The 22,404-nt window shown below is 39.2% G+C and overlaps 1 pseudogene; it reads right to left on the reverse strand.

The window, feature by feature from the left end:
- Window positions 1–12,772: 12,772 nt before the first annotated feature.
- LOC117088304 overlaps window positions 12,773–22,404 on the reverse strand; it is a 57,226-nt pseudogene continuing 47,594 nt past the window's right edge.

Below are 22,404 nucleotides of genomic sequence, written 5' to 3' on the forward strand. Positions count from 1 at the left end.
CCCAGGGCCATGGTTAGATAACCTCCTGCATACACATCATAGCGTGTATGTTGGCCTGTATCCCACACAAATCACACACTAACACCACCAAATACTCTCAGAGACCCACGCCCACAGCACGTGTTCTCTCATCTTTAAGCAAGATGTCAACATCGCACCCAAATGTGGTATTAGCATCACCCATACAGTGGGGTATACAGTGACAACATCCCTCATAGACGGAATGTCAGTGTCACTCACAGACAGTGTCAACATCCTACACAGACTTAATTTTTGTCCATATTTATCCCCAATGTCTCTCAGTGCATATGACATAGTAGATGTTTAATAAAGGCACATTGAATGAAGAGCTACGGGCTACTGCAGGAGGAATGGATTTGTATGAGGGTTTGATGTCTGAGCTAAGCAAAAGGTGCATATAGTTTATTAATGAGCATCGGTAGGTCTGCTGGCCAAGGGGAGTAACATCCCAGGAGATGGCGAGAAAACTGACTGCAGAGTCATCTCAACCCACTGTCAGTGTTCTTAGGGGAATAAACTAAGGGCACAGAAAAAAACATGAGGAATTCAGAAGAGATAGATACTATGGTTTTCAATACAGACTGGTTAGATTCATGCCAACCTCAGAAATAATGATAATAACATTTTGTAACTATTTAGTAAAAGGTAGTTGTTTTCACCAGAAATACTGGAATCTCACTTCTTGTGGGACAGGTTAATTAGTCTATTGAATCAGAAAAATGAGACAGGCTCCATGTACATAGACTTTAGGGGTCCATTTGACAAGGTCTACCCAACACTGTTCTAAATGAGGTGAGCACAGAAAAGCAAGAGGATTTTGTCTCCGTGCCAGTTAGCGGGGAATGCAAATAGGTTTCTAGTGGTTAGTCCTAGAGTTTTGTTCTCAACCTTGTCCTATTTAATAATTTTTCCAACACTTGAATGAAGATCCAGGAGGCACATGGAGTGGATTCGTATATAACACCTGTCATCAAAACACTTTGCAAGCCAATATAAGGAACCTGAGAGGATTCAATAATAAGAGAAAATGGTATGCATGCTGTCAGATGAAATTTGACAAGAATAAAATATAAGGCTCTGTAACATCTTCTCAAACAACATCTGTGTGTAGGTTGAGGGAACTTGTGGCTCCCCACACTATAAGTTAACAGTGTGATTTAAGGCTTCCCTAAAGGAAGTAAGGAACAGATAATGAAGGAAATGGTAGTCCCTTTTTCTGCATGCTGATGGATCACACTTGGAATATTGCTTTTGACTCAGGTAGGTACCAGACTTTCTAGGTGGAACAAAGGTAGAAAAGAGCAAGTGGAGTATTTAAGAGTCCTGTAACCATATCTGAGGAGAAATAGTGGAAGGATCTGGGATGAACAGCCTGCAGAAGGGATGGTCCAAGGGCCAAGGCAGTCGTCCTACATATCAGAAGGGCTGTCACATGGAAGTGAGATCTTGTTGGTCTGTGTGACTGGTCCCACAGGTAGAACTAAGACCAACAACTGCAAGTTGTGTGGTTATAGTCACATTTTTTATTATAAGCAAGGGACTTATAATAGTCATAGCAATAGTTAGAAAGACATTTACCAATACATCGTTGGTTCAATCTTCAGATGGGAGATCAGCCTGAATGAACTTCTAATGTGTATTCTTCCCTCCATGTAAAAAATATGCCATTAGCCTTGTATGGTCGATTGTGAAAATAACCCCAAATGCATCCCATACCTTTATGCACACTCCTTTGCAATGTGATGTGGTAGCATCTCCCAGCAAGAGTTTATTTGTCAGTGTCTTGAATCTTGGCTTGGTCCTGTGACTTTGTTTTTTGACTAATGCGGCATCAACAAATGTGACTCATTTGTGAAGTAGATGCTTCAAAAGTATTTGTGTATCAGGGCTTTCCCTAATACTGCCCCTGGGAATCCTGAAACTACCGTGAACCTAGACTAGCTGGCTGGAGACTCTTAACTCAGCCAGCTGTCTCACTCTAGTTAACAACCAACACCAACAGCCAAACATGTGAGTAAGGACATTGTAAACCAAGCCGATCCCAGATGACTGACCCACTGACCACAGGTGGATGAGTGAGCCCAGGCAAGACCAGCAGAACTGCTCTGCTAAGCCCAGTTCCAATGCTGTATCAGAATAATTAACTAATAAATGATTGTTATTTTCAGCCACCATGCTCTGGGGTAGTTTATAACACAGCAAAAATGGATACATCATAGGCAATGCTCTGTTTGTCCCAAAATATATCCAGGTTGTTTTCTTTCACATACTCTTTTCAAGGGGGAATTTGAGCATTTTTCTTTTCCTAGTTAAGACAGAATCTACTCTTAATAGTACAGCAAACCAATGTGGTGGGTTGACATGGTGGAAAAGTGGTGGAAAATATGGCAAAACCAGAAAGACTTCTGTTGGCCTAAGAGTTTTTTAAAAGGTTTACAGACATGGATAATTGATTACATGGTTGACTGTACAACTGATGGCATGAATGAAAACAATTGCCAAAGCCATGAGCCGACAGACAATATGGGGCTGCAGATTTGGGTTTCTCTACTAACGGTAGAGACAAATTGAAACTTTTCATTACCAGGTCTTCACATGTCTTCGTATTCTTGATGTTAATAACTCTGTATAGCACATGTTCAAAAACCATTTTTGACACCCATTCTTTCATGTATTTATTTATAGTTAGCATTTCACACTCAAAATATTAGAGGTATGTACAACAGATGCATTTAGTTGGGGTATGCAGAGAGTCAGGTTCTTGCATCAATTTTTCTGCAGCAGTACAGAACGAGAATGGAGGAGAAGGGGGCGCAGGGTTAATAGGTTAAGGGAAAGCCCCCCTCACCCCCTTAGCACCGCCTTGCTGAGGAAATAAGCTGTTCTCCCTATTCCATTGCCTGCAGCAGGCAGGCTGAAGATGTCTCATACCGCTGTAGTTCAAAAGACCAATACTCAACACATCATTTCTTCTATTTGCTTTCCTTGGTGTGATAGCCTCTTGAGGAAATGTTATTTATTTATTTATTTACATATTTCTTTATTTTTAGGAACATTTCTGGTCTGTTTTGAAGCTGCTACATCTACTTTGAAAGAAGCCACGTAACCTTTGCTGCTTCTTCATTTCAAGTTTTCCTTTGAATTTTCTATTTCCTGAGCTGGGAGAAATGAGAGGATGCACCTTACCTTTCTAACAGGTTAGACCAGACAGAGGCCTAAAAATGGCGTCTCTGGGTTTTATCAAAGCCTTGAACTTCTGGCAGGAGCTTCCTCCTTTCATGCTGTGCCGGCTTTCTTCATGACTTTGCTTCACATCTTCTTTGTCCTGCTATTACAAAGGAGCTGTTCGTGTCTTCTCCACTCTCTTGGGGAGTATATGTATTCCTTGTTTATTCCTCCTCTAAATAAGAGTCTTATAAATATTCAGAAGTACTGGACAGCAAAGAGACTTGGAGTCAGGATTCCTGGGTTGGTAGGTTTTATTTTTTCCAATTCAAGCTTTTGGACATGTGTTCCTCCAGGAAACTTGGAGCCTTATCCCACTGCAGACCTCCAGATCCTCTGAGGCCAACTGGCTGGCTAATTAATTAATGGACTGGCTGATTTAGCAAATGGCCTTACAGAGGTGTTACTAAAACACTAAAAAACAGCACAATTTCACTTACAACCTCATCATCCCACAAGTCAAACGGGGTTCATCTTCCCGTAGGGAAGGTAGGGCTCTGTGATGGTTGTTTCTCAGGACTAAATATTGTTAGAGATCAAATGTAGTTATATATATTTGTGTGTGTGTCTCTCTCTCTCTATATATATGGATGTATATATATGTGCGTGTGTTTATATAGATATATACATAGACATTTATGTATATATGTCTAAGGATCTAACACTCCAAAAAAGCTTAGCATAGAAAACACTTTGAACTTATAAATAAGCCATTTTCACTTAAAGATTCCCCTTCTTTCACTAGAAACCTTTTACACTTTGTTCCCCTCCCCACCTCAACACCCTGCTAGCTTCCCTCCTACCCCCCACCCTGGAACAACAGATTGGGTTAGTGCTAGAAAATGTCTTTTATGGGCAACTTAGGCAACATTCCGTTGTCAGTACAATCAACAGAAGTCAGAAATGTCAATATTAGGCAACAGTCAAAAAATTCAAATGCGTTTCTGGAAGTTGTTCCATTTCAGCCCCCTAGTAATTTCTGAGTAATTCCTTTACTTGCCTTCCGAACATTTGGCACAAGATTATCTTCAGGGCACAAGCTATGCCCATTAAGCAAATTTATCCAGGCGAAATTGTGCAGCAAAAAGTGGTTTAACATATTCCAAGGTTCAATGTCTCTTTTTTAAGGCAGCTGCTCCTCTCAGCAAAAATAGAATTTAGGGGAGTGCCAACCACAGCATCCTGGGGACTAAAACATCTTTACACATAGTTGTTCTATTTTCAAATAAGTATATATATATATATATACACATATATACATATATAGAGATGGTGTTTAAACACTGCGAAGCTTAAAGGCATGCACAGAGAGATTAATTGTCGTGTGTGACTATAAGTAACACAAGGCTGAGATTAATAATCTGCTCAGAGAATTATTTTTCATGCGACACACAGAATTTTATTGTGTGTATTTCATTATTGCTATCTGATGGTCCCAAGGGCTCATTGTGTTTATATAAAGATTCCTTGCCTCTTTCCAGAGCCTGGAATGTTTATATTTTAGCACATAATCTTCAAAGACTCTAGTGTGAAAAGTAGAATTTGTTTTTAAAAACCTGTTGTGTATTTTTCAGTTATTTACCAAAAAAAATTTTTTTTATTGAATTTACATTGATCAGTAGTTCTCAACCAGAGGTGACTTTGCTTCCCAGGGGACATTTGGCAATAACTGGAGATATCTGTGGTTGTCACGACTAGCATTGAGTGGGCAGAAGCCAGGAGTGCTTCAAAACCTCCTACCATGCACAGGACAGGCCCCACAGCAAAGAATTACCCAGCCCCAAATCTCAATAATGCCAAGGCTGAAAGACCCTGGTATAGAGCATCTATCTTGGTTATACATGACAACACTACAGTTTGTTCCATTCAGTAGAGAATGTCGCCCATAATATACCCAGGGCAGCCACCAGTGGCCTTTGCAATTATAACCCTGTTGGTCTGAGAATACATATCCCCCATTTCTGTGCATGTCTAGTCAGGGAACTGACCACCAAGTTGGAAGTGAGAGATACTAGTTCATTTTACTTGTGGCTTAAATAGCTCAATATGTTAAAGAGAATTTGGTGCTATTCTTGTTAGTCATGGCAAATTTCCTGACTGCCTATAGAGAAAAGAGGCAAAGAAATCGATTCTCAGTGGATATGATGGGAAAAGAATTTGATATCTTAAAAAAAAAAAAAAACTTAGTATTTACCACTGATTTGCAGCATGACCTTGGGGAACTCCCTGGCTTAGAAACATAATGACTCATGAGTTCTCCATGATCTGTGACATATTGAGAGCACATGGTGTTGCCTCTCTCAGTTTATTCTTCTAATTCGTTAAAGAATCAACTATGATTTCTTGAAAAAAAAAATATATATATGGTATGTGTGTGTGGTGTGTCAGGCTACCTTTTTCCTCCATCAACAGGGAGGGTTTGATTTGGGGATGAACCCCAAATGCTACTACTGCCTACTCCAACAGATCCTATTTTCACTGTTTCTATATTCATCTTACCTTCAGGGCCCATAAAAGAAGTGTTTTGCTTGAAGTGTAGTCAGGGAGAGTGCTCATAAGGATGTAACTATTCAAGTGTTTCTCCCTGTTTTTACCATAGATAGAACTTGCAGATGTACATTTATCAATTTATTATTAATCATTAGTGTTATGAACATCAAAATTTCAAGGTAGCAGCTATCCAACTTTCTAAAGTAAAATCAAAATGCTTTATATTTTGCACCAAGTATAGTCTTAATCATGGCCTTCAGGTATATTTCTTTACTCCAAACATAATTCAGTGGAAAGACCAGGCAGTGACCTGGGGCATTTGTTTTTATCTCTCTGAACCTTATTTGCAAATTGGAGATAATAATCATATTTTATAGAGTTCTCATGAGTTGAAAATGTTAGAAGTCTTAATACTGAAAATATCCACTAAGGATTAAGCAGGTGGATGGAAAAAAACTCACCCCTGGATTCAAATTGATGAACTCTTAGAATTCCACAGAATAAATAGAAAAGCCTAAAAACTTGCTAAGAGCAGGAAGAATATTGGCCACATGGCAAGGGATGCAAATCAAATTGGTGTCAGACATTTCATTAGCAACAGAAGACACTAGTAGGTAGAGTGGTAAAGCTTCAAAGTTTTTTTTTTTTTTTTTCTTTTTTTTTTTTGAGACGGAGTCTTGCTCTGCCACCCAGGCTGGAGTGCAGTGGCCGGATCTCAGCTCACTGCAAGCTCCGCCTCCTGGGTTTATGCCATTCTCATGCCTCAGCCTCCCGAGTAGCTGGGACTACAGGCGCCCGCCTCGTCACCCGGCTAGTTTTTTTTGTATTTTTAAGTAGAGACGGGGTTTCACCGTATTAGCCAGGATGGTCTCGATCTCCTGACCTCGTAATCCGCCCGTCTCGGCCTCCCAAAGTGCTGGGATTACAGGCTTGAGCCACCGCGCCCGGCCCAAAGTTTTGAAGAAAAACAAATTTGGTGCTTGCTTTCTATACCCAAACAATCATAAAGCACATGGTCAAATTCAAACATCTCCTGATATGCAGTAACTCAAAAAGTACATCACCCCTATATCCCATGTGAAAGTATTCCCCGGGGGCTTTCTTACTTCCAAAATAAAGCAATTTTCAAAAGAACATGAGACATAAGAGAGCGTGACAATGAAGTGTGACCAAGAAGAGGTGAGGAAAGCTGCAAACAAAGTTAAAAAGAATTAAATAGACACTAATTGGACATTTTCCTTGGAGCAGCAAAAGTTTGTGGCACAGGATCATATTACTCTTTTATGGATTCCTTTATGATTAATGTTTCTATAATTATAATAGTCTAATACCCCTTCAGAGTAAATATCTAAGGACAAAACATGGAAGGCAGTTGCAAGTGGCCAGTTGAATTTAAGCATCATAAACGTTAGCAATAAATGATAATACGACTAACCAAAACTGGGAAACAGGTTGGAATAGAGGGAAAGAGAAAGAAGATAGTGTATTTAAGCAAAAGTCTTAATTTGTCCTAGTAGAAGTCAACAGACACTGTCTGAAATAGATAATCACACAGTAGAGAACTACAGGACTTGATACAGATGTCCTTTATAGCTCTTACTCTTACATTTCCCTGGAAGTATTCAACAATGCAATTTGATAAGATAAATACGTTAGAGGTATGAAATTGGCAAGAGGAGGAAAAATGATCACTATTTGCAGATAACATGCTTATGTAAGTGTAAAATCACAGAAAATTTTCCAAAACACTTGCAAGCAATAAATTAGATCAATAAGTTAGTAGAACATGTCAGAAATCAATAGCCTTAATAAAGTGTAAAAAATGACCAAAAATAGCAGTTCAGGTAAGTTACTAAGAAAAAAACTTAACTAAGGTATATAACCTTTTTGAGGAAAATTTTAAATCGTTTCTGATGGATACAAAAGTAACAACTAGCAAATGGAAAAATTTAATGTGGTAAATTAGAACACTCCATCTCATGAAGATGTCAATTTCTCCTAAGTTATTTTATAAACGTAACATGTTCCAAACAAAATACCAGCTACAGAAAACTGATAAAGAAGAGCAGTTATTATTTACACTAGATAGTAAAATATGCTATAAAACCTCAGTAATTTAAACAGTGTGGCATTGTGGCATGAATATAGACAGACAAGAGGAAAAGAATAGAAAGCCCATGCATCATCCAAAATGGTCTCTAAAATTAACAGAGAGTAAAGATGACATCTCAAGTCAGTGGAGTGAAGGAGGACTTTTTAACAAACATTTTGGGGACTACCAAGCAGTGATGAAATAATATAAAAGAGGTTATCTACCTCTCACTGTATTCCAGATAAACTTCAAAAAATTCTAGAAAAGAAATGTGGTTTTTAAAAATTCCATTAAAGCATAATACTAAAAGAAAACATAGACAATGTCCTTTAGCACTTTCTAACTGACTCAAAATCCAGACATCAAAAAAACAAAAAAGAAGTATCATTTCAAATATATAAAAATCAGTATATTTTCAGAGCAAAACATCCTGAGCAAGTCACAAGACAAATGGCAAACTGGGAAAAATATTTCTAACTCATTTTACAGACAAACAGCTCACCTCTTAAGTGTATAAGGAATTCCTAGATGGTGCTTAGGAAACAGTCAGTAACCAGGAGGAAAAAAAATGGGCAGAGGATATTAACAGAAAATTCACAGAAAAATAAGACAAATAGACTTTAAGTGCTTGAAAAGTTGCTTAGCCTCACTTATAATAAGAGAAATGCATGTTAAAATTATGCTAAGATATGAGATTTTATCTAGCAGATAGCAAAAATCTGAAATCCGTGATAAAAATGTGACATGACAGAAACTCATTCATTACCAATAAATAGTGTAAATTTTCACATCCCCCATGGAAAGCAATTTAACAATATTGACCAAACGTAAAAATACATTTACTCTTTGATTCAGTAATACAATTCTAAGGAACTAACCTAAACATATACCTCATATTTACATAATTATATGTGTGCAATATTCTTTATGAAGATACTTATGTTATAGCAAAAGATTAAAACAATGGCATTCAGTAAATGAATAGTTAATTAAACTATGGCACAGCCACTGAGTGAAATACTATGTAGCTACCAAAAAAGATAGAAAAAAGAATGAAAATATGCTCTCTGCATACTGATAAGGAAATATCTTCAGAAAAATGTTGCTGATGGTATATCAATCCAATGTGCTATTTTTTTGGATAAGAAAGGGAGAAATAAGTACGTACGCTTGCTTTTGCTCTCTCTTCATAAAGAATCACTAAAAACATAAACTAATGAAAGTGGCTACCTATGCACAAGAAGCTATATAGTAAACAATAAACTAATAAAAGTATCTGTCTATGTTCCTAGAAAAATTAAACATAGAATTAGCATATGGTCCATCAATTCCACTTCTACATATATACACAAAAGAACTAAAAGCAGGGACTTGAACAGATATTTATTTATACACCAGCATTCACAGCATCTTTCTTCACAATAAACAAAAGATGAAAAGGACTCCAATGTCAAACAATAAATGAATGGTTAAACAAAATATGATACATACACACAATGGAATATTATTCAGTCTTGAAAGGGAATGAAATTCTGATACATGGTACAGTACAGATAAATCTTAAAAACATGCCAAGTGAAATAAGTTAGACACAAAGGGACAAATATTGTGTGATTCCACTTACATGAGGTACCTAGGACAGTCAAATTCATAGAAACAAAGTAGAATAGAGGTTACCAAGGGCTGAGGGAGAAGTAATGGAAGTTATTGTTTAATGGGTACAGCTTTTCTATTTGTGGTGATGAAAAGTCTTGGGAATGGATGATAGTGACGGTTGCACTTCAACGTGAATGTACTTGATACCACTGAACTATACCCTAGAATATTAAATTTGTAAATTTTATGTTATGTATATTTAGCACAATAAAAACAGACTGGGACCTATAGAGTCAGGGATTGGAGGTAGAATCTGCAGGAGTGACACTACTCAACATATACCTTTGGAAATATGTAAATATATGACTCTATTACCTAATAAGAACAACAAATCAATTCTTATGAAAGATCTGGATTTTTCTCTTTGATCATTTCTTTAATTTGACTTTTTCTATATGCAAAATAGTGCTTTATTTTGTTTCAGTGTTCTAAGTACCTTCATCAATATTAGATTGTTTAGATAAACATCTCCACACCAGAATACTAAGCAGCAGTGATGAAGAATCAAGTGGCTCTCAATTTCCTTCATTGCAATGTACACACTCAGGCTCTGACCTTCAGGCAGTACTCTCAGTTCTGATCTTCGCAGGGCTGGTTAACTGAACGCACTGCATCTGCCTTGCAATCTCAACCATCTACGTCAGGGGAGGGTGAGGAAGGAGAGAGTGGAGGGCTTTACTTTGTGCCTCGCACTTCAAGACCACTTGTCAGGGCAACCCTGCCTTGGGCATGATGGGGTCTTTCCTTTGCCCCTCATTTCATCGGGCTCTTTTCACTTGTATGAGTCCTACCTGTGGCAGGGGAACTGAGGCCAGGGGATTAGCCGCAGTGGGAACAGGGTTCCAGATTTCACAGTCTCTGTCTGCAGCTTCCCAGCCTCCTCCTGAACATTTCTGCCTAGTGGGGGCACCCACCGTGGTGGTACCCATTTCCACTGGTTCATGGCTCCACTGGCAGAAATTTATCTCTTGGATAATTGCTACCCATTGGTCCTGACTTTATTTTCTGGAATAAAAAAAGTAAATATAATTCCTCTTCCGCATATAACTTCAGATATTTGAAAACCATTAATATGTTCCTCCCACCCAATGCATCGCCTCTCTAGGTCCTCAAGGTTCTCTGTAGAACTGCATCTTTTTAATGTCTAGAATCCCAGTAACTCCTGAACCCGTCCAGCTCTCCTCTCTCAATGTTTCCCGGATCTATAGCCCATTTCCATGGATACACTTTTGATTTCATTCCTACTTCACCTATTTCTTACAGATCTCTTTTCCCCCTTTAGAAATTGAATACAAATGTGAGCCCAAATGAAACACATCTGTGGGAAGGTTGGTGTGGTAGGCAGTCTCTAGAATGTTCCTCAATGGTCTTCACGCCCTGTAGAATCTTCTCCCCTTGAATGTAGGCTGTGCCTAGTGACTTGCCTCTAATGAATGAAATATAGCAAAAGTGATAGAATGCCATTTTGAGGAGGTTACAAAGCATGACGACTTCAGTCTTGCTAACATCTTTTAGGCCCTTCTCACTTGCTCTGAGGAGTCCGGCTCTCAAGTGAGCTGCCCTGATGGAGAGGCCCACGTGTCCAGAATGAAGGGTATCTCCTGCCAACAGCCATCAAGGAACTGAATCCTTCTGACAATCATGTGGGCCACATTTGAAGCAAATCCTCCCCCAGCCAAGCTTTGAGATGACTACAGCCCCAGTGGACACCTCGATTGCAGTTTTATAAGACCTGAGACAGAGGACCCAGCTAAGCCATGGGCCAGCCAGGATTTCCTGACCTATAGGAACTGTGAAATAGAATAATGTTGTTGTTTTAAGTCACTACATTTCTGAGTAATTTGACATGCAGCAATAGATAACTAATTTCAGGAACAAGGACAAAGAGTGAGAACTAATCATGGCCCATCTGAACCATTCACGTACTAAGCAGAGCCAGTCAGAAGAGCGAGGATTGACATCCTGATTCCCAGAACTTTGGGAGGCTGAGGCGGGCAATAGGAGTTCGAGACCAGCCTGACTAATATGGTGATACTCTGTGTCTACTAAAAATACAAAAATTAGCCAGGTGCGGTGGTGGGTGCCTATAATCCCAGCTGCTTGGGAGGCTGAGACAGGAGAATTGCTTGAACCTGGGAGGCAGAGGTTGCATTGAGCCGAGATCATACCACTGCACTCCAGCCTGAGTGATACAGCATGACTCCATCTAAAAAAAAAAAAAAAAATACCACTTTAACCTTTTTTTTTTTTCCCCAAAAGAACTTCACTCATGGAAGAAAAACTTTAATTGTTGTTTGAAAAAAATATTTGTGTGAAGCAGAAATTGGTTTCAATAACGTTAGTAAAGAATACATCCTGGAAAGTAGATGAAACTGGATGTAAAATTCTAGCAGCAATTTAATTGGATGGTCCCAGATGGTTAGGCTGAGGATAAAAGTTTTGTCTATGGGGAATTTTGGACGATACCTGGAGAAAGATTACACTGTGCCTAAATCAAATTGAGTTGCTTTCACAAGTGTTGTAAAGTTTCATATAGTAAAAGATTTTTTCTACATGCACTTCAATTTCACAGTAAGAATGGCAAAGAATATCTAAACGCAGAAGAAAGCATTCCTGCAATATATCTAACTCCTTGATATAATAACACATACAATTCAAAAATGGTTACACTCTCATTATATCTGGGGTTTCTGAAACTACAAGGTAGTAGTTATGGAAAGCATGGCCCCTGGTTTCAACATCTAAAAAGCAGCCACCTCTTTCTGTGAGTGTTCTTCTTTTGTGATATTTTCTTCATTTTTCTTAGTCAATGGTGCCGTTGCTGCTTCTTAACAAAACTGGTAAAAACAAAATTATAATCATTGAACATAACCCTCTGACAATCAAGACACTTAAAACCTTCAATCATCTGGGGCAAAAAAGCACTGTGTAGAACTCTGATTAACAAAGTGGGCTGGGCTCGGTGACTCATGCCTGTAATCCCAACACTTTGAGATGCTGAGGCGGGCAGATCAATTGAGGTCAGGAGTTCAAGACCAGTCTGGCCAACAGGGCAAAACTCCGTATCTACGAAAAATACAATAATAAGCTGGGTATGATGGTGGGCGCCTGTAATCTCAGCTACTTGGGAGGCTGAGGCAGGAGAATCGCTTGAACCCCGGAGGCAGAAGTTGCAGTGAGCCAAGATCACGCCACTGCACTCCGGCCTGGGCAACAGCAAGACTCTGTCTCAAAAAAAAAAAATAAATAAATAAAAACATAAGAAACATTAAAAAAATGAAGTGGTCATCAGTTTCCTGGCTTGAGGACTTCCACAACTTTCCTGATCAGGTCAGCACAGGAGGTCTGATTTCAGTTTGTTTCAAAGCTGATGTACAAAAATTCTGGTTCTGGAGTGATGTGAATAGTTCCATAAGTGCCATCTGATTTCGTTCCTTTCATTAACAGCCCAGAAGGATTGAACAGTGTGGCATCAATGACAGAACCTGGTGTCAGGGCACCAATTCCAGTCTAAGTGACATCCTTTGTAGTGACACAGTCTTTCCTGAGAAAAAATCTTCCCTTCACTGCTGGGTCACACTCTCTCCTCAGCATTTCCGGGGTTTGATCCGGCTTACTACCCCACTCTCTGGGAAATCGGAAATATGCAAGTACCAACAGACAGAATTCACATGGCTCATACCCCACTCTCTGGGAAATCGGAAATATGCAAGTACCAACAGCCAGAATTCACATGTCTCATACCCCACTCTCTGGGAAATCGGAAATATGCAAGTACCAACAGTCAGAATTCACATGGCTCATACCCCACTCTCTGGGAAATCGGAAATATGCAAGTACCAACAGTCAGAATTCACATGGCTCATACCCCACTCTCTGGGAAATCGGAAATATGCAAGTACCAACAGTCAGAATTCACATGTCTCATACAATACACTGCTCCATTTGGAAAAATTGCATTAAGAAACTCAATTTCTTTCTGAAAATCCCAGGTACCTTTAGTGAGAAGGCTTCATGAAATCCTTAGGAAAATAAAGGAAGCTTTGAATTGAGTCAAATCCATTGTCATCCCTAGCAAGCTTCAAAAGGAGAACCAGTGCTTTCAGCAAGAGGGTGGTACCACATGTCTTCATAATGAAACGTCTCTACCGGGCACGGTGGCTCAGGCCTGTAATGTCAGCACTTTGAGAGGTCAAGGCGGCAGGAACACTTGAGTCCAGGAGTTCGAGGCTACAGTGAGCTATGATTGGGCCACTGGTCTCCAGCTGGGGTGACAGAGCAAGACTTTCTTCCCAAAACAAACAAACAAAATGTATGCCCCCATTCAGATCTCAGAATGGTATGAAAAACCCCAGATCCTTGGTTTGCACTGAGTTGCTTCCAGGAGAACCAGACCTCTAGCAGCTTCTCGGTCTCTTAGGAAAAATGTGCAGCTCCCAGTGAACAAACCAACAGCCACAGAAAATCAACTAAATTAAACCTCTTCTCCTGCCATAGCTGCCACTGCTGCAGATGGTTTCAGCTGTGTTACTAAAGTTCAGATTTTTTTTTTTTGCTCCAGTTTTATATTAATTTTTTTTTTTAAAAAAAAGGACTCATGAAATTTTCCCAGCCTTTTGTGAGCCCAAGTTGAATGCGAGTCTCTTGGAAATAGAGGCAGATACAGTTTAGTCTCTGGTAATCCACTGCTTTCCCATTAGAGAGAGTAGGATAAGCACTAGCTAATGTTTCTGGCCATATAATGTAAGCCCATCTGAACCATTTTTAAGCATGCAGTTTAGTAGTGTTAAGGGTATTCACATTGCTGTGAAACTGATCTCCAGAACATTTTTATCTTGCAAAACTGATACTTTATACCTGTCAAACAATTCCCCATTTCTTTCTCCCAGCCCCTGTCAACCACCATTGTATTTTCTGTTTCCATAAATTTTAGATACTTAATACAGATGGGATTCTACAGTATGTCTTTTTGTAACTAGCCTATTTCACTTACCATATGTCTTCAAGATTTATCCATAATGTAGCATGTGACAAGATTTCCTTCTTTTTGAAGGCTAAATAATATTCCACTGTAGGTGTAGAATATCTCTTGTTTATCCCTTCATCTGGCAATGGACATTCGAGTTGTTCCCACCTTTGGTTATTGTGAATAATGGTGCTCTAAACATGGATGTGCAAATATTTCTTCAATGTTCTGCTTTCAATTCTTTTCGATATTTACCCAGAAATTGAAACGCCAAATCATGTGGTAGTTCTATTTTTAATTTTCTGAGAAATCTCCATAGAGTTTTAAATAGCAGCTGCACCATTTGTTCTCCCACCAACGGGGCAGATAGGTTCCAATTTCCCCATATTCTCACCAACACTTGTTATTTTCTATGTGTGTGTTTTTTATTATGGTAGCCATCCTGATGGATGTGAAGCAATATCCCGTTGTGGCTTTCATTTGCATTCTCTAACGATTGGTGATATTGAACATCTTTTTATATGTTTGTTGTCTATTTGTATATCTTCTTTGGAGAAATGTCTATTCAAATCCCTTGCTCATTTGGATTTTTTGTTGTTGAGTTGTAAGAGTTATTTACAGATTCTGAATATTAAACCCTTATCCACTATGTAATCTGCAAATATTTTCTGCATTCCATAGGTTGCCTTTCCACTCTACTGATTATTTCCTTTGATACACAGAAACATTTCTTGGGTATGACACGAAAAGCACAGGCAACAAAAGTAAAGATAAACAAATGGGACTAGAGGTGACTTAAAAAAAAAAATCTACCCAGTCATCAGCCTATGCACACTATCAGTCTCTCTATTGATCTACTCCCCCACTCTGCCTCACACAAACAATCCATTGGTTCTGACAACCTCTAGTCTCTAAATTATAGCTAGCTGACTTACCACCCCCTTTCTTCATTGCTACCATCTGAGAAATTGGGGCTTTCCAGAGCCAGCTTTGGAGACAGTTCCTAAGAAGTTGCCTGGTTTGAGTTATCCTTTGCCTAATCTCTTGTGTCCGGCCTACACAACCAGAAACATTTTCTCTCTTCCAGTGGCACAGAACTGCTTTTTTGTGTGAAACAGTTGCTTGAAACTCAACAATTAATGTGTGTCACCCTGCTCTGAGTACAACACTCTTTCTTATTTTACTACTATTAGGAGGCACTTTCATTTAATATTGAAATTTATGATATACTTAGAAAAACAGCACAGTACACTTTTGGATCTTTTTAACTTTTTCTGTTAGAGTATTGGCTGCAGCAGATTTTCGTTAGCATTTAAATTAGTCTTTAAAATATTCTATTCTAAAATGAATTATCTCTCATGATATTTACCTAAATTTATCAAACATACCAAAATATGTAACTTCAGCAACAAATGTTGTGTTCCAGTCCCATTCCTCACATTTGTAGGGACTAAGAATACAAACAGAAGTTCACATACCATATGACTATTTAAAATTATAAAGCAAGTTAACACACTATTGTATGAAATATGTACAATCGATTTGCCTTATTCTCAAATTCTGTATTTGCTAATTTGCTTACTAGCTAAAATTCATTTGGAATCCCAAAATCAGCTCTTGAGTCACTGTTGCGGACATTCACAGACTGTAAGGAAGGCAAACATTTTGAGTTGCCAATGCGATGTTCCCAGCTGAACTGAACAAGGCGAAGTTCTGCTTCCTCCTTTCAGCTGTTACCTAGTAAATGGGTGTCCTTTTTATGGTCTATTTAGTGTCACATGTTTCAAGTTTTAGTGCTTTTTTTTGGTAGTTTCGCTGTTTAGAATGACCCCAAGTGTTGTGCTGAAGTGCCAGACAGCAGGGTACTGGTCCACCGCCTGTTAGGAACTGGGCCTCACAGCAGGCAGTGAGTGGCCAGTGAGTCAGCGAAGCTTCATCTGTACTTACGGTCACTCCCCATCGTTCGCATTACCGCCTGAACTCTGCCTCCTGTCAGCTCAGTAATGGCATCAGAGTCTCATAGGAGCACAAACCCTATGGTTCACCCTATGGTGAACTGTACATGCAAGGGATATAGGTTGCATGCTCCTTATGATAATCTAATGCCTGATGATCTGTCACTGTCTCCCATCACTCCCAGATGGGACTGTCTAGTTGCAGGAAAACAAGCTCATGGCTCCTACAGATTCTACGTTATGATGAGTTATATAATTATTTCATTATCTATTACAATGTAATTATAACAGAAATAAAGTGCACAATAAATGTAATGGGCTTGAATCATCCTGAAACCATTCTCCATTCCCCAGTCTGTGAAAAAATTATCTTCCATTCAACCAGTCCCTGGTGCCAAAAAGGTAGGGGGTCGTTGCCATACAGTGCCCCTAACTGCAGGGAGGCTGTGATGAGCTTTATGGAGAACATACAATGGGCATCGCTCAGACATGAGCGATAGTGCTGTTAACCCTGAGTTCAACATTAATGAAATCAACAATGTATGTTAAATAAGGTGTCTTTGAACAGGAACAGTTTATGAACTCATCAGTTGATAAAAATGCTGTGACCAGGAACCTAACCATGCATTTCTGCAGGGCAATTGTCTAGGATTTGATAATTCAGTGTTCCCTGTGACTTTATAGGACGCAACTACCAAAATAACAAGAACCAACTGTACTGGCCTCCTACCATAAGAAACACACATTCGTAAAGACACAAGAAAAGAAAATGTGCAAAGTCATGGTTTTTCAATGACTAAAAATTATCTTCTAAAATATCAAAAGAAATATCAAAGAAAATAGGCTTTAATTATCATCACGGATGTCCTGGTGTCCTGTGAACAGGTTGGCCATGTCTGGATGAACTGTAAAGAGACACATAGTCCAGCAGGGCGCGGTGGCTCACGCCTGTCATCCCAGCACTTTGGGAGGCCGAGACGGGTGGATCACAAGGTCAGGAGATCGAGACCATCCTGGCTAACATAGTGAAACCCCATCTCTACTAAAAAAAAATTAGCTGGGCGTGGTGGCGGGTGCCTGTAGTCCCAGCTACTCGGGGAGGCTGAGTCAGGAGAGTGGCATGAAGCTGGGAGGCGGAGCTTGCAGTGAGCTGAGATCGCGCCACTGCACTCCAGCCTGGGTGACAGAGCGAGACTCCTTCTCAAAAAAAAAAGACACATAGTTCTTGAGGTATTGTGTATATACTCCATATTTTTTTTCTTGCCTTCATTTCAGCAAAGACACTAATATGTTGTGATAGTAAAGATTTCCATGTTCACGATATTGATTCTTCCTATCCATGAGCATGGTATGTTCTTCCATTTGTTTGTGTCCTCTTTTATTTCACTGAGCAGTGGTTTGTAGTTCTCCTTGAAGAGGTCCTTTACATCCCTTGTAAGTTGGATTCCTAGGTATTTTATTCTCTTTGAAGCAATTGTGAATGGAAGTTCATTCATGATTTGGCTCTCTGTTTGTCTGTTACTGGTGTATAAGAATGCTTGTGATTTTTGCACATTAATTTTGTATCCTGAGACTTTGCTGAAGTTGCTTATCAGCTTAAGGAGATTTTGGGCTGAGACAATGGGGTTTTCTAAATATACAATCATGTCATCTGTAAACAGGGACAATTTGACTTCTTCTTTTCCTAACTGAATCCCCTTTATTTCTTTCTCTTGCCTGATTGCCCTAGCCAGAACTTCCAACACTATGTTGAATAGGAGTGGTGAGAGAGAGCATCCTGTCTTGTGCCAGTTTTCAAAGGGAATGCTTCCAGTTTTTGTCCATTCAGTATGATATTGGCTGTGGGTTTGTCATAAATAGCTCTTATTATTTTGAGGTACATTCCATCAATACCTAATTTATTGAGCGTTTTTAGCATGAAGGGCTGTTGAATTTTGTCAAAAGCCTTTTCTGCATCTATTGAGATAATCATGTGGTTCTTGTCTTTGGTTCTGCTTATATGCTGGATTACGTTTATTGATTTGCGAATGTTGAACCAGCCTTGCATCCCAGGGATGAAGCCCACTTGATCATGATGGATAAGCTTTTTGATGTGCTGCTGAATCTGGTTTGCCAGTATTTTATTGAGGATTTTTGCATCGATGTTCATCAGGGATATTGGTCTAAAATTCTCTTTTTTTGTTGTGTCTCTGCCAGGCTTTGGTATCAGGATGATGTTGGCCTCATAAAATGAGTTAGGGAGGATTCCCTCTTTTTCTATTGATTGGAATAGTTTCAGAAGGAATGGTACCAGCTCCTCCTTGTACCTCTGGTAGAATTCAGCTGTGAATCCATCTGGTCCTGGACTTTTTTTGGTTGGTAGGCTATTAATTATTGCCTCAATTTCAGAGCCTGATTATTTATAGATTCAATGCCATCCCTATCAAGCTACCAATGAGTTTCTTCACAGAATTGGAAAAAACTGCTTTAAAATTCATATGGAACCAAAAAAGAGCCCGCATTGCCAAGACAATCCTAAGTCAAAAGGACAAAGCTGGAGGCGTCATGCTACCTGACTTCAAACTATACTACAAGGCTACAGTAACCAAAACAGCATGGTACTGGTACCAAAACAGAGATATAGACCAATGGAACAGAACAGAGTCCTCAGAAATAATACCACACATCTACAGCCATCTGATCTTTGACAAACCTGAGAGAAACAAGAAATGGGGAAAGGATTCCCTATTTAATAAATGGTGCTGGGAAAATTGGCTAGCCATAAGTAGAAAGCTGAAACTGGATCCTTTCCTTACTCCTTATATGAAGATTAATTCAAGATGAATTAGAGACTTAAATGTTAGACCTAATACCATAAAAACCCTAGAAGAAAACCTAGGTAGTACCATTCAGGACATAGGCATGGGCAAGGGCTTCATGTCTAAAACACCAAAAGCAATGGCAGCAAAAGCCAAAATTGACAAATGGGATCTAATTAAACTAACGAGCTTCTGCACAGCAAAAGAAACTACCATCAGAGTGAACAGGCAACCTACAGAATGGGAGAAAATTTTTGCAATCTACCCATCTGACAAAGGGCTAATATCCAGAATCTACAAAGAACTCAAACAAATATACAAGAAAAAAACAAACAAGCCCATCAAAAAGTGGGCAAAGGATAAGAACAGACATTTCTTAAAAGAAGACATTCATACAGCCAACAGACACATGAAAAAATGCTCATCATCACTCACCATCAGAGAAATGCAAATCAAAACCACAATGAGATACCATCTCACACCAGTTAGAATGGCAATCATTAAAAAGTCAGGAAACAACAGGTGTTGGAGAGGATGTGGAGAAATAGGAACACTTTTACGCTGTTGGTGGGATTGTAAACTAGTTCAACCATTATGGAAAACAGTATGGCAATTCCTCAAGGATCTAGAACTAGATGTACCATATGACCCAGCCATCCCACTACTGGGTATATACCCAAAGGATTATAAATAATGATGCTATAAAGACACATGCACACTATGTTTATTGCAGCACTATTCACAATAGCAAAGACTTGGAATCAACCGAAATGTCCATCTGTGGCAGACTGGATGAAGAAAATGTGGTACATATACACCATGGAATACTATGCAGCCATAAAAAAGGATGAGTTTGTGTCCTTTGTAGGGACATGGATGCAGCTGGAAACCATCATTCTTAGCAAACTATCACAAGAACAGAAAACCAAACACCGCATGTTCTCACTCATAGGTGGGAACTGAACAATGAGATCACTTGGACTCAGGAAGGGGATCATCACACACCGGGGCCTATCATAGGGAGGGGGGAGGGGGGAGGGATTGCATTGGGAGTTATACCTGATATAAATGATAAATTGATGGGTGCTGACGGGTTGATGGGTGCAGCACACCAACATGGCACAAGTATACATATGTAACAAACCTTCACGTTATGCACATGTACCCTAGAACTTAAAGTATAATTAAAAAAAAAAAAAAAAGATTTCCACATAGTTTGTTCTATGGTTAGGAATAAACCAAGGAATTAAAAATGTGATTGTGTGCAATATATACAAAATATAAATATATTTTTATCTAGGAGCAAATTTAAATAAATACTAAATTTGAAAATTTTAAATTATCTATTTTTTAATGTTATCTTTCTTCCAAAATAGTGAGTTTTCTATTGAAACTAAGAGAAAAAATAGAAATTGTGTTACATGAAGTCAAAATGTATAATAAAAGTTGTTACATAGAAATTATGATTAATAAATATGAACTTTTAAAATAAAACGTATTTAAATAAATTAACATTTTAAACTTATTAAGTGTTTTAATAAAACTATTCACAATTCTAGCTTTCAATATTTCATCTAGTTGCCAACATAAAGCATTGGTATCACTCAAGCAACCTCTAGATCCACATATGAATTTAAAATAATATGATTGTTTAACATAGTAAAATGCCTCCTAGGTACTATGTGCAACTATTGAAAATACCTTGCTAAGTCCCAAGTACCTCCAGAACCATAAACAGGAGGAGAAGCAGGAAATGAATGCTGGGCAACACTGAGAAACAGTATTTTGTTGTGCAAGAGTAGAAGTATTGGGCCAGGCGCGGTGGCTCATGCCTGTAATCCCAGCACTTTGGGAGGCCAAGGTGGGTGGATCATTTGAGGTCAGGAGTTCAAGACCAGCCTGGCCAACATGATGAAACCCCATCTCTACTAAAAATATAAAAATTAGCCAGGCGTGTTGGTGGGCGCCTGTAATCCCAGCCACCCGGGAGGCTGAGAGGCAGGAGAACTGCTTGAGTCTGGGAAGTGGAGGTTACAGTGAGCCAAGATCGGGCCACTGAACTCCAGTCTAGGTGACAGAGAGAGACCCTGTATCAGAAAAATCAATCAATCAATTAATAAAAAAGAATAGAAGGATTTGACACATTAATTAACTTACCTTCTCTGTCTCCCAAATGATCTCATCACTTAAATTTTCCCAATACTCTGGAGTCGTGCTTTTGTCTGTGCTGACAGCAGGGATGCAACCCCCAAATTTCCATAGCATTCAGATGCAGTCATTTACTGTTTCAAGGACATTAGACAAAAATGTTGAGAAGCGTATCCCTGGGCCATAAACAATGTTAGTCATTAAAAGGGATATTTGAGGTTGAGCTGTGGCAGATCTGGGCCCTGATTCTGAGCCCAGTGTCTAAGAAGGTGCTGAGTACTCCTAATAAAGGTAAGAGGGGCTGCATTGAGAAGGAAGGCCTTTGCAAGCATTCCCGATCTCACTGGATCATGGTGCACATTAGGCCATTGGCTGGACACAGCCACATGGGCGCCTGGTGACCGTGGCACGGTGCACTGCATCTAAAGTACCTGCCTGGGTTGGCTACAGCTCTGATCTGAATTAAACCCTTTCTCCTGGCTGAAGCTGAGTTTCCTGCTATCAGCATAGCAGAAGCCACTTGCAGCCTTAAGTATAGAATGAGGTAATATTGTGAAATGTTTAATGTTGTCCATGTGATTCCTGGAGAGCATCTAACTATGGATTCCTATTCCGTTGACTGGCCAAGATCTATTGAGTTAAAGAAACCTTTTGAATTAAAGAAACACTTTTATTTACTTTTTTAGTAACGGACTGACTGACTCCTTCTACCTTAGACAACCAATTTGTCTTTGTTTTCTAAATGTAGCAACATACACTCTTTCCTAGGGCTCATCACATTAATGGCAGCAAGAACAACAATAAAGGCGAGCGTTTCTGGAATGCTTACTAAGTGCCAGGTACTGTTTGAAACACTTTAAATGTGTGCACAACTTTGTCCTTATAGCAAGCCCAATAGATGGGGACAATTTTACCAAAGAGGAAACTGAGGCACAGAGGAGTTGAAGGGACCTGTCAGAGTAAGGTTACACAGGCCGTCTAACTCCAGTCCATGTTCTTCTGCAATTTGCTACATGATAGTATGGGAAATGAAGAAATGGTACTTTTTACGTG

Source organism: Trachypithecus francoisi, unplaced genomic scaffold (genome assembly GCF_009764315.1).
Source record: "Trachypithecus francoisi isolate TF-2019V2 unplaced genomic scaffold, Tfra_2.0 Lachesis_group10, whole genome shotgun sequence".
Taxonomy (NCBI): domain Eukaryota; kingdom Metazoa; phylum Chordata; class Mammalia; order Primates; family Cercopithecidae; genus Trachypithecus; species Trachypithecus francoisi.